This window comes from Aotus nancymaae, unplaced genomic scaffold, assembly GCF_030222135.1.
Source record: "Aotus nancymaae isolate 86718 unplaced genomic scaffold, 86718_ANA_hifiasm-v0.15.2.pri h1tg000014l, whole genome shotgun sequence".
Taxonomy (NCBI): Eukaryota; Metazoa; Chordata; class Mammalia; order Primates; family Aotidae; genus Aotus; species Aotus nancymaae.
Window position 1 is genome coordinate 49,678,651 of NW_026988425.1, and position 16,520 is coordinate 49,695,170.

The following is a 16,520-nucleotide window of genomic DNA, read 5'->3' on the forward strand; positions in this document are numbered from 1 at the left end:
CTGGTGCATAGAGAGATTCAATACAACTCCCTCACTCTCAGTTCTTAAAAGAATTTGAGAGGGATAAGAACAATAACAACCTGTTTTGTTTAATAGTCTAAGAGTGAAAACAGATGTCAAAAAAATATATACAGTCTAAAAAAAAATAGAAGCCAGATGCTTTCATCCCAAGATGTCTGAAAAGGAGAGACTCTATAGAGCACGGATGCAGAAAAGGAGTTACTCCCACCTGAAAAAAGTGAACTATGGACACAGTCACACAAGACCAGAGAGACAACCACCGAGAGTAAGTAGCTTCAATTTCACTGTCACCAGGAGGGCACACAGCAGAAAATCTGGGACAAAATCTGGGTTAGAGCCCTTAGTAGACTCAGGCTTCCAGGTGCTGTGGTTCAACAGTCTTTGTAGGGATAGGAGAACCAGAAACCATCACCGTCACGTGTAAAAAAGGGATACCACAGCAACAACACAGCTGTCAAAAGTCAGCTGGAGCTGAAGTTACACCCCATTTGAAATCCACACTGTACTTGCTTTCCTGTGAAGGGCTTGAGAGTGCAGAGACATGTTAAACATGTGTAGGTGACCTTTCTTTTGAAAGGCAGAGGAGGGCCTCTTCATGAACCCTTTCTACTCATTTGTTTTCCTATCAGTTCACCATTTCAACTAGAAAAGATGCTGCAAGCTCCCTCAGCTAGCTTCTAATTTGGATACAGCACCAATATTACACACACAATTGAATGAATGACCAGATCTTCCTGGTTCCTCCATTGGGCAGGGTTAACATGCTTCTTTGGACTGAATAGGTGTGATCTTGTTTGAGAAAAGTGTGTAAACATAGGGCCAGATTTTGTTTGTCTCCATCCCAGAAAATTGGTGGAGAAGTCCTCTGCTCCTGTATAATCCAATGACTGGCTTTGCCACATCCCTGTACTGTCTTAGCCTGGCAGCAACTGCTTCAGGTTTATCATCCTCCTGCTGGACTAATGGTTCACCAGTGACATCATCAATCCCACCTACATGACGTGAATTGAAGTCCAGGTTTTATGCCCTTCTGCTAGGAGGGTGAATGCAATGGCAGCTGAGATGATTTTTAAGTGTTTCACATGGAACGTTCAAACGGATCATTAAATTCACTTCACAGATTTTGTCCAGGGCTTTGGCTTGTCCTAATGTCCTAGGAAAACCATCAAGGAGTCAGTGCTGGCCACGCCTATTCTCCAACTCGGACATCATTAGGCATGTGATCACATGGTCCGGAACCAAAAGACTTTTCTCTATACACTCCTTTGCCATCTCACCAACTTCGGTGTAGGGCTTGACGTTCTCCGGCAAGTAGTGGCCATTGGAGAGATGCTGGAGGGCAAAGTTCTGGGTGATCCTCTGGCACACGGTGCCCTTGCCCGAGCCGGGGGGGCCCGAGGATAACCGCTCGCAGGAGTTTGGAAGCCACTGCCTTCGCGAGGAGGGGGCGGCCAAACGCGCGGCCTAGACCGCAGCCCCGGAGGGAACCCGGGAATTTTGTTTTTCTCTCCCCTACCTCTGGCACCCTTTGCTTGCACTTTTGCTGTTGTTGTTGTTGTTGTGTTTTGAGACGGAGTTTTACTTTTGTTGCCCAGGCTGGAGTACAATAGCGTGATCTCGGCTCACTGCAACCTACGCCTCCCAGGTTCGAGTGATTCTCCTGCCTCAGCCTCCCGAGTAGCTGGGACTACAGGCACTCACCACCAGACCTGGCTAATTTTTGTATTTTTAGTAGACACGCGGTTTCACCATGTTGGCCAGGCTGGTCTCTAACTCCTGACCTCAGGTGATCCGCCAGCCTCGACCTCCCAAATTACTGGAATTGCAGGCATGAGCCACTGTGCCCGGCCCTAAAACGGCATTTTAAACAAGATTCCAGGTGATTCCTATGTACATTAACTCTAGAGAAGCACTCATCTAGAAATTTCCCAAATCTCCCTAATGAGAAGAATCACCCAGATGCTTGTTAAGTATGTAGATTATCCAGCATATTTCTTAGACATTCTGATTCATTAAATCTGGTAATTTGAAAAATTACTCTGGGTTAGTCTCATACAACAGGTCCTTGAAGAACCTCATTTCATTGCAATGTTGATGAGAAAAAAAATTGACACCCAGCTGGGGCCACTGCCTGTGTGGAGTTTGCATGTTCTTCCCATATATGCCTGCGTTTTCTCTGGGTGCTCCAGTTTCCTCCCATATCTCAAAATTGTCCACCTGAGGGGAAGGGGCATGCCTCTACATGGTCACAGTCTGAGTGAGTTTGGGTGTGTGTATGAATGTGCCCTGTGATGGGATGACATTCTGTCGAGGACTGGTTCCTGCCTTGCTCCCTGAACTGACAAGACAGAAACTAACCCTGAACTGAATAAATGGACTGGAAAATAAAAATAAATAAATAAAAATTATTAAAAATAAAAACTGATGAGTCTATGACAATCATACAAATATACAACAGATGATCCGAAAGCGCTCAGCAGACCCATTGTATTTGTATGTGCGTGCGTGTGTGTGTGTATGTGTGTGTGTTCAACTGCATGGTGGTAAGAGATGTTGCTTACATTTTTCATTTTGCAAACATTTATTCCTTAATTTAACCCAACACTACTACAACAGCCTTCACTCATTGATTCACCAAAAATTGGGTAGGCTGGGCACAGTGGCTCATACCTATATACTTTGGGAGGCCAAGGCAGGCAAATCACTTCAGCCCAGGAGTTTTAGACTGGTCTGAGCAACATGGCAAAACCTTGCCTCTACAAAAAAAAACAAAAAAAACAAAAAAAACAAAAAATTTGCTAGGTGTGGGGGTAAGCACCTGTAGTCCCAGTTACTGGGGAGGCTGAGGTAGGAGGATCACCTGAGCCCAGGGAGGTCAAGGCTGCAGTGAGCTATGATTGCACCACTACACTCCAGCCTGGGCAACAGAGTAAGAGAGACCCCATGTGAAAAACAACAAAAATTGGGTAAATCATTATCCTGTTTTTACTAATCTTTCTTAAATGTATGCATAGCTCACATTTATTTCCTTGTTTACCATTAGAAGAATTTTGGTCTTTATTTAGAAGTTTAAAGGTATGCCCAGGTGTGGTGGCTCACGCCTGTAATTCCAGCACTCTGGGAGGCTGAGGCAGGTGGATCACCTGAGGTCAGGAGTTTGAGACCAGCCTGATCAACATGGAGAAACCCTCTCTCTACTAAAAATACAAAAAATTACCCAGGCATGGTAGTGGGTGCCTGTAGTCCTAGCTACTCAGGAGGCTGAGGCAGAAGAATCGCTTGAACCTGGGAAGCAGAGGTTGCAGTGAGCCAAGATTGCACCATTGCACTCCAGCCTGGGCAACAAGAGTGAAACTCCATCTCAAAAAAAAAAAGAAGAAGAAGTTTGAAGGTGTTTTTTTGACCAGAAATGATCAGAACTTGACTCTTCTTTATATCAATTAACCTATGGTAAAATTGGTTTTGCTATATGTCCCTTTGCTTAAAGTCGCAATTTCCAAGAACCTATTGGTGACATTGAGGACTTTGTATCTGGGGAACACTACTCTCAAAAATAATCAGTCTATAGCTGACAGAGCCTTCCATGGCAGCCTCTTCCTACTCTGCATACAAATTTCTAATTTTCTTACAGGGCTAGTCATCCCCTATCTATATTATAGTCATGATACAGTAGACGCCAGTACTCTCCATGTAGGATAAAAAACTCAGTGAAAGCAAGAATTATTTTTCAGTCATTTGTGTGCCCAAAAGAATGTAAAACAGTGTCTTACCCTTAGTAGGGACTCAAACAATTCTTTGATTCAATTGATGACATTGATTAAAAGGTTGTGTTGCTATTTAGTAGTCCAGACAGCTGGGAAACATGAAGCCTGGAAAAATTATGACTTATTTAAAGAAGGAAGAACAAGAAATAAATTATGTACTAACTCTGTGCCAGAAACCCTGTTAAGCTTCTTACATCCATTCTCTTCAATGAAGAATAGATTGGCAATGTCAATCAACTTGCTTGCTCAAGATGACATAGCAAAGTAGTTAGCAGAGCTAGGATTCAAAACCTGGTCTATCTGGCCCTATCATACCAGGGTATTAGAAATAGGAGGCAGAAATAACTGAGCAGAGAGTGAATTATGGAAGCAAACAAAGCAGATATCAAGCATGATTTTTTAAAAAAGAAACAAAAAAAACATGCCATATATCAGGTAACCAAGAGCTGGAGGCAGAAGTGTTTAGAAGCTGCAGGTTGACAATGGCCAGAAAGTGACAATCTAGGACCATTTCATGGAAGGAAATCTAGTATTAAAAAAAACGAGTGTGGGTTTAAGAACCTCAAAAGACCTATCTCTTGGCTAACAGAAATGTACATATCCTCCTTTATTTGCCTCAACAACCTTCGCCCTCCAAACTGAGGTTTGCTGTTATAGATGTGTCAAATACAAGAGCATTCAGTGAGCCAGGCTTTCTTGAGTAGGTAAATTTTTTAATCCAACAGACTATCAAGGTGAAACAGGACCACAGGCTGCTTTTCCTGGTGGGGAGCCCCATCATCTGCTGGACTCTGCTTCACTAACTGGCCCCCTTCTGCCTTGTGTTTCCAAATGGTGGGTAACATAAAGACAGGTCAGGGCTACATTGGCCTGAGAGAATGCCCGGCTATCTCTCAGTGGTTTTCTTTTTCTCTTTACTGCTTTCTCTTCCATTTGGCTAGTGAGGTTATGCTATAGAGTCCATATTTGTGTTCCTCCAAAATTCAGATGTTGAAACCCTAATCTCCATTGTGATGGTGTTAGGAGGCAAGACCTTTCTTTGGGAGGTGATTAGGTGATGAGGGTAGAGCCTTCATGAATGGGGTTCATGCCCTTATGAAAGAGACCCCGGAGTCCACTTGCTCCTTCTGCCATGAGAGGACTTAGCAAGAAGATGATAATCTATGACCCAGAAAATGGGCTCTCACCAGATACCAAAACTGCTGGCACCTTAATCTTGGACTTCCCAGCCTCCAGAACAGTGAGAAATAAATATCTGTTTATAAGCCATCCAGTTTATCACCTTTAGTTTTAGCAGCCCAAAGGGACTAAGAGAGGTAAGATGGCGTCCTAAGAACAGGTGTTCTCATTCATTTAGCAAACCAAGTGGGAATCACTTGCAAAAGTTTCACTCCCAGACTTTAAGACTCTGCTGGTCTGGAAGTCTTAAGTATCCAATGGAGGGATGCTTCCACCTAGAAACTTATTCCATTGAATCAAAACCTAAAACTGCTCCAGATCACTTTCGGCTTGCTCTGCCATCTAAGCAACAGACATAGGAAGATATCACAGTTGACAGTCCTTGGTAGCTATAAAGGCAATGGAAACAAAATGAGCTTATAGGAAGGAAATAATAAATACCAGCTCTGTCTAGCTACAGAAATAAGAGCCACTGCCTTCATCTGTACTTAGTTGTTGTTAAAGTCATTATTAGTGTATAAATGTTGTGTTTTTCTTCCCCTTCCCCAGGTATTTTACACATCCTACACACAATCCTATATACACAAGTGGCTAAACACAAGTGGTTACATTTTACAAGTCTGAATAGCAGAATGATGAGAAATAGCAGACGAACCAGAGGAAAAATGGACAGCAGCTTCATTTTGAGCCTGAGATGCAGCTTGTAACTTTTGGATGCCATACCAGGGCTTGCCTTTGGTTGTAACCCTGTTAGGGGAAACAAGAGTATGTTCGTTAGACATGTAATAGTTGGCTTATGTTAGAAGGGGACCGAGAGTTTTCTTTCATGATCAGGAAAGAATAGACTGTTTCACACAGTCATAAAGCCTTTCATAGTACTTGTTAGTTCCACTGTTTCCTTACTGCCTGTTTAGGAAAAAAAAAGTACTCATAAGCTTGGAAAGGAAATGAATTTGGCTACCCCCATGGCCACAGATGATTAGGTCAGTATACCCACTGGTGACTCTCCACAGCAGATGGTGACTGATCAATCAAAAAGATCTTCCCTGTTCAGAGAATTTGAAGAGTTAAAAAAACAGAAATAAAGACTACATAAACAACGGAAGAAGGGAGGAGGGAGTAGTTGGTACCTAGGCTACCTCAAATCCCAAATGCTTTCCATTTCCAATCCATATGAATTCCTGCAATCAATCCCTTTGTACTTTTTTTTTTAAAAGAGGGAGTCTTGCTCCTGTCACCCAGGCTGGATTGTAGTGGTGCAATCTCAGCTCACTGCAACCCCTGCCTCCCAGGTTCAAGCAATTCTCCCTACCTCAGCCTCTCGAGTAGCTGGGATTACAGGTGCCCACCACCACACCCGGCAAATGTTTGTATTTTTTAGTAGAGATGGGGTTTCGTCCTGTTGCCCAGGCTGGTCTTGAACTCCTGACCTCAGGTGATCTGCCCACCTCAGCCTCCCAAAGTGCTGAGATTACAGGTATGAGCCACTGCACCTGGCCAATCCCTTTGTATTTTCAAGCAATTGTGAGTCTGTATACCTAGCTATGAAAGAGACCTAACATAATGCTGCTAAATACCTAGGTAATTTTTTAAATGCAACATTTGATGCATATGAAAGAACATTTGTAACATGTGCACATTGTAAAGTATAACAAAATAAACACAGAAGGAGCCACCGCTCAACATAAGATCTGAAGCATCTCCAATTCTGTTGTAATTACCTGAGTGCTCCTCTGTAATCCCACACCTCCAGCCTGCTCCATTTTCCACTCCCACCAACCCAGGGGTGACCACTATTCTGAAATTTGTCTTTTTCATTGCTTTTCATTTAAAAGAAAATTGTGGCTTTACAACAATTTATCCCTAGTCAATATTTGACATGTTTTGAGCTTTATAAAAACAGTACCATACCATATACACTCATAAGTGAGGATTTGCTTTTTCACTTGTCATTGTTTCTAATGCTTATTCATGTTGTTGTCTATTGCTATAGATAAATCATTTTCACTGGTAGATAAATTTCTGGTTATGTAAATATGCCACCCTTTACTCTATACAGGTTTATTATATAGGTACCAGAATTCCTGTATAGGGTGTAGATGTAGGTTAGGAAATCTATTCACCTATCAATAGGCATCTGGATGGTTTTCAGGGTATTTTGCATTTTGAGAAATGTACCCATGAACATTTGTACCTATATAGCTGTGTACATTCTTGTACATGTTTCATGGTACACTTAGGCAGAAGTATCTCCAGAGCACTTAATTGGAGTAGAATTGCTAAGGTATTATGGTAATCTGAATATAGGCCCCCCAGATATGTCCACATTCTAATGCTCAAAGCTGTGACTATTATATAGAAAAAGAGTCTGTGAAGATGTGATCAAGTGAAGATCCTGGGATAGGAAAATTGTCCTGGATTATCTGGGTGGTCCCTAATTGCAATCACAAGTGTCCTTATAAATGGGAGGCAGAGGGAGATTTGACTCCAAACAGAAGAGCAGGAAACAAAGTGCCCTGCCAGCACAGCACATTAATTTCAGCCCAGTGAAACTGATTTAGGATTTCTAGACTCTAGAACTGTGAGTGAATAAATGTCTCTTGTTTCAAGCCACCAAATCTGTGGTTTTTTGTTACAGCAGCCATAGGAATATGGAATGCATATGTTTATTTTACAAAATAATCCCAAACAATTTACAACCAAAATTGGCAAGTATTCACAATTAATGACGCGTCAATGCTCTGTATCAAATAAATAGTTCGCATGATGGTTCCAGAATTCCTGTATAGGTAGGTATAGGTTAGGAAACTTGTATTGAAGCTGTGTTTTCATAACATTAAAAAAAACTCTTAGGGGAAAATCATCAAAGGTTTCTATCAGAGAATGTGGGTGGAGAGAGTAGGTCAGCATTGGTTGGCACGCTCACAAGTCAGTACTTCTCAGGCTTGCTAATTAAACAGCCGAGTTCTCTGCTTGGTTTTATTATGCTCTTGTTGGAGACCTCAAAGAGATCATCTTGTTGGCCCCAAGTCAAGGAGGTATAATCACATCTCAGATGCATTAATGGATTTTTAGTATCACTGGCATGCCAAAATGCTTACTGGAACAATTTCCTTATTTATGAAGGTATTTTTGTTGTTAAATCAAGAGCAGGTTTATATAGGAGTATTGCCCTGGCCTCTGCACGTTGCAGAAACAGCACTTATTTTCATGAAAGCATCCCCAAGGACAGTTGAACTGGGGTTGAACTGAAGATGAGCGCTTTGTGCCTTTTTCTCTTTGTATATCTGATTTATTTAATAAAGTTCATAACTCTCAATCTTGCGGAACTTCCTGGATTATACGATCATTGCTGCTGCTACTGACAGTGGCAACTCATAAGAGATGAAAGCATGAGATTTTTTAAAAATGTTGCCTTTCCAACTAAAAATCAGGAGAAGAAAGGTATATCAGTGTTCTATTGCTGCTACAATGAATTACCACCAACTTGGTGTTTCAAAAACAATACAAATTGTCTGTCTGGGCATGCTGGTTCATACCTGAAATCCCAACACTCTAGGAGGCCAAGGTGGGAGGATCACTTAGGAGTTCAAGAGCAGCCTGGGCAACATAGGGAGACATCATATCTACAAATAATAATGATTAAAAAAATTAGCCAAGCACTGTGGCAGGTACCTATGGTTTCATCTACTCAGGAAACTGAAGCAGGAGGATTGCCTGAGCGCAGAAGGTTGAGGCTGCCATGATCTTGCCACTATACTTCAGCTTGTGTGACACAGTGAGACCTTGTCCCACCCTGCCCAAAAAATACAAATTCATTATCTTACAGTTCTATAAATCGGATATCCCATATGTTTTTCACTGGGTTAAAATCAAGGCATTGGCAGGATTGGGTTTCTTTTAGGAGGATCTAGAGGAAAATCTGTTTCTTTGCCTTCTCTAGCTTCAAAGGCTGCCCTCACTCCATGGCTCATGATTCTCTCCTCCATCTTCAAAGCCAGCAACGTGGCCTTTCTCTGACCATAGTTCCATAGTCACATCTCCCTTCTACCACATGGGGAGAGGTTCTCCAATTTTAAGGATGCATGTGATTTTGGATAGGACTCACCCAGATATCCCAGCATACTCCCCTTCTCAAGACCCTTAATTTAATCACATCTGCAAAATCCCTTTCCCTATAGAGTAACATATTCACAGGTTCTAGTAATCTAGACATGGATGTCTTTGGGAGGCCATTATTCTGCTTACCACAGGTTTGTTTAAAGAGGGAAACAGTGACAAATTTGATGCTTACTTAGCTGCTGATGTTATAGACATATAAGCCATATAAATTTAAACATACATGTTGTTTAGAAAGCCCATTAGAAGATTGTAAAGCACAATAAATAAATAAATTTTATATGTACTTCAAATTACTAATGGAATTATACACTATGTGCTTAATGCTAATGGAATATCTTTAATTTCTTTTTCTTTTAGAGACAGGGTCTTGCTCTGTCATCCAGGCTGGAATGCAGTGGCTCAATCACAGCTCACCATAACCTCAAACTCCTGGGATAAGTGATCCTCCTGCCTCAGCCTCCCAACATGCTGGGAGTAAGGTGTGAGCCACTAGGCTCAGCTGACATGTCTAACTATCAATGAAATTATATAATATATACTTCTTTTTTCTTCTTCTTCTTTTTTTTTTTTTTTTTGAGACGGAGTTTCGCTTTTGTTGCCCAAGCTGGAGTGCAATGGCACAATCTCAGCTCACCGCAACCTCCTCCTCCTGGGTTCAAGCGATTATCCAGCCTCAGCCTCCCGAGTAGCTGGGATTACAGGCATGCACCACCATGCCCAGCTAATTTTTTGTATTTTTAGTAGAGACGGGGTTTCTCCATGTTGATCAGGCTTGTCTCAAACTCCTGATCTCAGGTGATCCACCCACCTTGGCCTCCCAAAGTGCTAGTATTACAGGCATGAGCCACTGTACCCAGCCTTTCTCTTACATATTTCTAGGAGGTCTTAATATATTCTGGGATATATATATTCTCTTGCAAACAAGCAAGAGAAACAAATAAAAGGCATCCAAATAGGAAAAGAAGTATCAGTAGCATTTCTCTCTTTCTTTCTTTTTCTTTTCTTTTCCTTCCCTCCCTTCCTCCCTCCCTCCCTCCCTCCTTCCTTCCTTCCTTCCTTTCTTTTCAAGGTCTCACTCTGTTACCCAGGCTGGAGTGCAGTGATATGATCCTGGCTCACTGAAGCCTCTACCTCCCAGTATCAAGTGATCCTCCTTTCTCAGCCTTCTGAGTAGCTGGGACTACAGACATGCACCACCATGCCTGGCAAATTTTTAATTTTTTTGTGTGTGGAGATGGGATCTTACTATGTTGCCCAGGCTGCTCTCCAGCTCCTGGGCTCAAGAAATCCTTCTGCCTCAGGCTTCCAAAATACTGGGATTACAGGCATGAATCACTGTGCCTGGTCTAGCATTTCTACATACCAACAATGTTCAAGCTGAGAGCCAAATCAAGATTGTAAATGCAATCACATCTACAATAGCCACAAAAAGAACAAAATATCTAGGAATACATCTAACCAAGAAGGTGAAAGATCTCTACAAGGAGAATTACAAAACACTGCTGAAATAAATTATAGATGACACAACAAATGGAAAAACACTCCATGCACATAAATGGGATGAATCAATATTGTTAAAATGACCATACTGCCCAAAGCAATCTATGCTATTCTTATCAAACTACCAACATCATTTTTCATAGAACTAGAAAAAAACTATTTTAAAATTCATATGGAACCAAAAAAGAGACGAAGTAGCCAAAGCAATCCTAGGCAAAAAGAACTAAGTCAAGAAGGCATCACACTGCCAGACGCCAAATTATAAGGCTACAGTAATCAAAGCAGCATGGTACTGGTACAAAAACAGGCACATAGACCAATGGAACAGAATAGAGAACTTAGAAATAAATCCATACACCTACAGCCACCTGATCTTTGACAAAGTAGACAAAAGTAAGTGTAAGGCCGGCTGCCTCGCTGAAGAGCCAAATGGACACACTTATCTCTCTGTGCTGTCTCCCCACACCTGCTCCTATCTGGTTTCTCCATGCAGGCTCCACACGCCCACTCCTGCATTCCTCACTCAACCCTTTCAAAATTTAAAAAGCCCGCGGAAGATTTGTCCAATGGCAGTTTAACATTAACCTCCCCAGCAAGTCAGCCTACCAATGAAACTGTCTGCTCTTTGTTTCCCTAACAATCAATCAAATCTCCTTACCAATGAAATTGTCTGCTCTTTGTTTCCCAATGACCAATCAACTACCTCCACTTCTTATAAAACCCCACGCCCTGAGAAGCCCATTGCGACTTCTCTGGCCCCTTCCTGGACCACAGAACCTCGCCCGGGAGCTGAATAAATTGGATTCTCATTTTTTCTCACTGGCCTCAGTTGCCTCATTTTAACTCGGCAATATACCTTACAGTAAGCAATGGGGAAAGGACTCTCTATTCAATAAATGGTGCTGGGATAGCTGTCTAGCCATATGCAGAAAAATAAAACTAGACCCCTATCTTACACCATATACAAAAATTAACTTAAGGTGGATTAAAGAGTTAAATGTAAGACCTCAAACTGTAAGAATCCTAGAAGAAAATCTAGGAAACACTATTCTGGACATCAGCTTGAGAAAGAATCTGTGACTAAGTCCTCAAAAGCAATTGCAACAAAACCAAAAATTGACAAATGGGACCTAATTAAACTAAAGAGCTTCCGCATAGCAAAAGAAAATATCAACAGAGTAAATAGACAACCTACAGAATGGGAGAAAATATTTGCAAACTATGCATCTGACAAAAGTCTAATATTCAGAATCTATAGATCCAGAACTCCATTCAACAAGCAAAACAATCCCAGGACAAGATGGCCAAATAGGAACAGCTCCAGTCTACAGCTCCCAGCAAGATCAACACAGAAGGAGGGTGATTTCTGCATTTCCAACTGAGGTACCTGGGTCATCTCATTGGGACTGGTTAGACAGTGGGTGCAGCCCACAGAAGGTGAGCCAAAGCAGGGTGGGGCATTGCCTCACCTGGGAAGTGGAAGGGGTTGGGGAACTCCCTCCCCTAGCCAAGGGAAGCCGTGAGAGACTGTGCTATGAGGAATGGTGCACTCAGGCCCAGATACTACACTTTTCCCACAGTCTTTACAACCCACAGACCAGAAGATTCCCTCAGGTGCCTATACCACCAGGGCCCTGGGTTTCAAGCACAAAACTGGGCAGCCATTTGGGCAGATACTGAGCTAGCTGACAGAGTCTATTTTCATACCCCAGTGGCACCTGGAATGCCAGCCAGCCAGAACCATTCACTCCCCTGGAAAGGGGGCTGAAGTCAGGGAGCAAGTGGTCTAGCTCAGTGGATCCAACCCCATGGAGCCCAGCAAGCTAAGATCCACTGGCTTGAAATTCTCCCTGCCAGCACAGCAGTCTGAAGTTGGCCTGGGATGCTCAAGCTTGGGGGGAGGGGCATCTGCAATTACTGAGGCTCTAGTAGGCGGTTTTCCCCTCACAGTGTAAACAAAGCCTCCAGGAAGTTCGAACTGGGGGAACCCACCTCAGATCCGCAAAACTGATATAGCCAGACTGCCTCTCAAGATTCCTCCTGTCTGATCTGGGCATCTCTGAAAGAAAGGCAGCAGTCTCAGTTGTGGGCTTATAGATCAAACTCCCATCTTCCTGGGACAGAGCACCTGGGGGAAAGGGTGGCTGTGGGTGCAGCTTCAGCAGACTTAAACATTCCTGCTTTCTGGCTCTGAAGAGAACAGAGGCTCTCCCAGCACAGTGCTCAGGCTCTTCTAAGGGACAGACCGCCTCCCCAAGTGGGTCCCTAACCCCATGCCTCCTAACTGGGAGACACTTCCCAGCAGGGGTTGAGAGACGCCTCATATAGGAGAGCTCTGGCTGGCATCTGGCAGGTTGCCCTCTAGGACAAAGTTTCCAGAAGAAGGAACAGGCAGTAATCTTTGCTGTTCTGCAGCCTCCGCTGGTGATACCTAGGCAAACTGGTTCTGGAGTGAACTTCCAGCAAACTCCAGCAGACCTGCAGCAGAGGGGCCTGACTGTTAGAAGAAAAACTAACAAAAGAAAGAAATAGCATCAACATCAACAAAAAGGACATTCACATAGAAACCCCATCTGAAGGTCACCAACATCAAAGACCAAAGTTAGATAAAGACACAAAGATGAGGAGAAACCAGTGCAAAAAGCCTGAAAATTCCCCAAACCAGAACACCTCTTCTCCTCCAAAGGATCATGACCCTTCACCAGCAAGGGAACAAAACTGAACAGAGAATGAGTTTGACGAATTGACAGAAGTAGGCTTCAGAAGGTGGGTAATAACAAAATCTTCCAAGCTAAAGAAGCATGTTCTAACCCAATGCAAGGAAGCTAAGAACCTTGAAAAAAGGTTAGAGGAATTGCTAACTAGAATAACCAGTTTAGAGAGGAACATAAATGACATGATGGAGCTGAAAAACACAGCACAAGAACTTCATGAAGCATACACAGGTATCAATAGCCAAATCAATCAAGCAGAAGAAAGGATATCAGAGATTGAAGATCAACTTAATGAAATAAAATGTAAAGACAAGATTAGAGAAAAAAGAATGAAAAGGAATGGACAAAGCCTCCAAGATATATGGGACTACATGAAAAGACCAAATCTATGTTTGATTGGTGTACCTGAAAGTGATGGGAGAATGGACCAAGCTGGAAAACACTCTTCAGGATATTATCCAGGAGAACTTCCCCAACCTAGCAAGACAGGACAACATTCAAATTCAGGAAATACAGAGAATACCGCAAAGATAATCCTCGAGAAGAGCAACCCCAAGACACATAATCATCCAATTCAACAAGGTTAAAATGAAGGAAAAAATGTTAAGGGCAGCCAGAGAGAAAGGTCAGGTTACCCACAAAGGGAAACTCAACAGACTAACAGCAGATCTTTCTGCAAAAACTAGAAGGGAGTGGGGGCCAATATTTAACATTCTTAAAGAAAAAAATGTTCAACCCAGAATTTCATATCCAGCCAAACTAAGCTTTCATAAGTGAAGGAGAAATAAAATCTTTTACAGACAAGCAAATGCTGTTAAAGGACAAATGTCACCACCAGGCCTGAAGGAAATATGAAAAGGAAAAACTGGTACCAGCCACTGCAAAAACATACCAAAATGTAAAGACCATCAACACTATGAAGAAACTGCATCAACTAACAGGTAAAATAACCAGGTAGCTTCATAATGACAGGATCAAATTAATACATAACAATAATAACCATAAATGTAAATGAGCTCAATGCCCCAATCAAATGACACAGATGGGCAGATTGGATAAAGAGTCAAGACCCATCAGTATGCTGTATTCAGGAGACACATCTCATATGCAAAGACATGCTTAGGCTAAAAATAAAGGGATAGAGAAATATTTACCAAGCAAATGGAAAGCAAAAAGAAGCAGGTGTTGCAAACCTAGTTTCTGATAAAACAGACTTTAAACCAATAAAGATAAAAAAATGACAAAGAAGGGCATTATATAATGATAAAGGAATCAATGAAACAAGAAGAGCTAACTATCCTGAATACATCTGCACCCAATACGAGAACACCCAGATTGAGATCTACAAAGAGACTTAGACTCCCAAACAATAATAGTGGGATACTTTTTTTTTTTGAGACGAATTTTCACCCTTGTTTCCTAGACTGCAATGGAGTGATCTCAGCTTACCACAACCTCCATCTCCCTGGGCCAAGCAATTCTCTTGCCTCAGCCTCCCAAGTAGTTGGGATTACAGGCATGCATCACCACGCCTGGCTAATTTTGTATTTTTAGTAGAGATGGGGTTTCTCCATGTTGGTCAGGCTGATTTTGAACTCCCAACCTCAGGTGATCCACCAACCTCAGCTTCCCAAAGTGCTGGGATTACAGGCATGAGTCACCATGCCTGGCCATAGTGGGAGGCTTTAACACCCCACTATCAATATTAGACAGATCAACAAGACTGAAAATTGACAAGCATATTCAGGACTTGAACTCAGCACTGGACCAAGCAGACCTAATAGACATCTACAGAATTCTCCACCCCAAATCAACAGAATATACATTTTTCTCAGCACCACATTGCACTTATTCTAAAATTGACCACATAATTGGAAATAAAACATTCCTCAGCAAATGCAAAAGAATGGAAATCATGGCAAACTCTCAGACCACAGTGCAATCAAATGAGAACTCAGGATTAAGAAACTCACTCAAAATCACACGACTACATGGAAACTGAACAACCTGCTCCTGAATGACTACTGGGTGAATAACAAAATGAAGACAGAAATAAATAAATTCTTTGAAACCAGTGAGAACAAAGATACAATTTACCAGAATCTCTGGGACACAGCAAAAGCAGTGATTAGAGGGAAATTTATAGCACTAAATGCCCACAAGAGAAAGCAGGAAAGATCTAAAATTGACACCCTAACATCACAATTAAACGAACTAGAGAAGCAAGAACAAACAAATTCAAAAGGTAGCAGAAGGCAAGAAATAAATAAGATCCAAGCAGAACTGAAGGAGCTAGAGACACAAAAAACCCTTCAAAAAAATCAATGAATCCAGGAGCTGTTTTCTTTTGAAAAGATCAACAAAATAGATAGACCACTAGCCAGACTAATAAAGAAGAAAAGAGAGAAGAATCAAATAGACACAATAAAAAATGATAAAGGGAGATCACCACTGATCCCTCCGAAATACAAAGTACTATCAGAGTATATTATAAACACCTCTACACAAATAAACTAGAAAATCTAGAAGAAATGGATAAATTCCTGGACACATATACCCTCCCAAGACTAAATCAGGAAGAAATCAAATCCCTGAATAGACCAATAACAAGTTCTGAAACTGAGGCAGTAATTAATATCCTACCAACCAAAAAAAAAAAAAAAAAAAAACCCAGGACCAGACAGATTCACAGCCAAATTCTACCAGAGGCACAAAGAGGAGCTGGTTCCATTCCTTCTGAAACTATTCCAAACAATAGAAAAAGAGGGACTCTTCCCTAACTCATTTTATGAGGCCAGCATCATCCTGATACCAAAACCTGGCAGAGACACAGAAAAAAAAAAAAAAAAAATTCAGGCCAATATCCCTGATGAACATCGATGTGAAAATCCTCAATAAAATACTGGCAAACCAAACCCAGCAGCACATCAAAAACCTTATCCACCATGATCAAGTCCGCTTCATCTCTGGGGTGCAAGGCTTGTTCAACATACACAAATCAATAAATGTAATCCATCATATAAACAAAACCAATAACAAAAACCACACAATTATCTCAGTAGAAGCAGAAAAGGCCTTTGACAAAAGTCAACATCCTTCATGCTCAAAGTTCTCAATAAACTAGGTATTGATGGAATGTATCTCAAAATAATAAGAGCTATGTATAACAAACCCACAGCCAATATCATACTGAACAGGCAAAAACTGGAAGTATTCCCTT

General features: G+C 41.8%; 1 pseudogene; it reads right to left on the bottom strand.

The window, feature by feature from the left end:
- Nucleotides 1-777: 777 nt before the first annotated feature.
- Nucleotides 778-16,520, bottom strand: part of LOC105720627 (adenylate kinase 4, mitochondrial-like) — a 75,095-nt pseudogene continuing 59,352 nt past the window's right edge.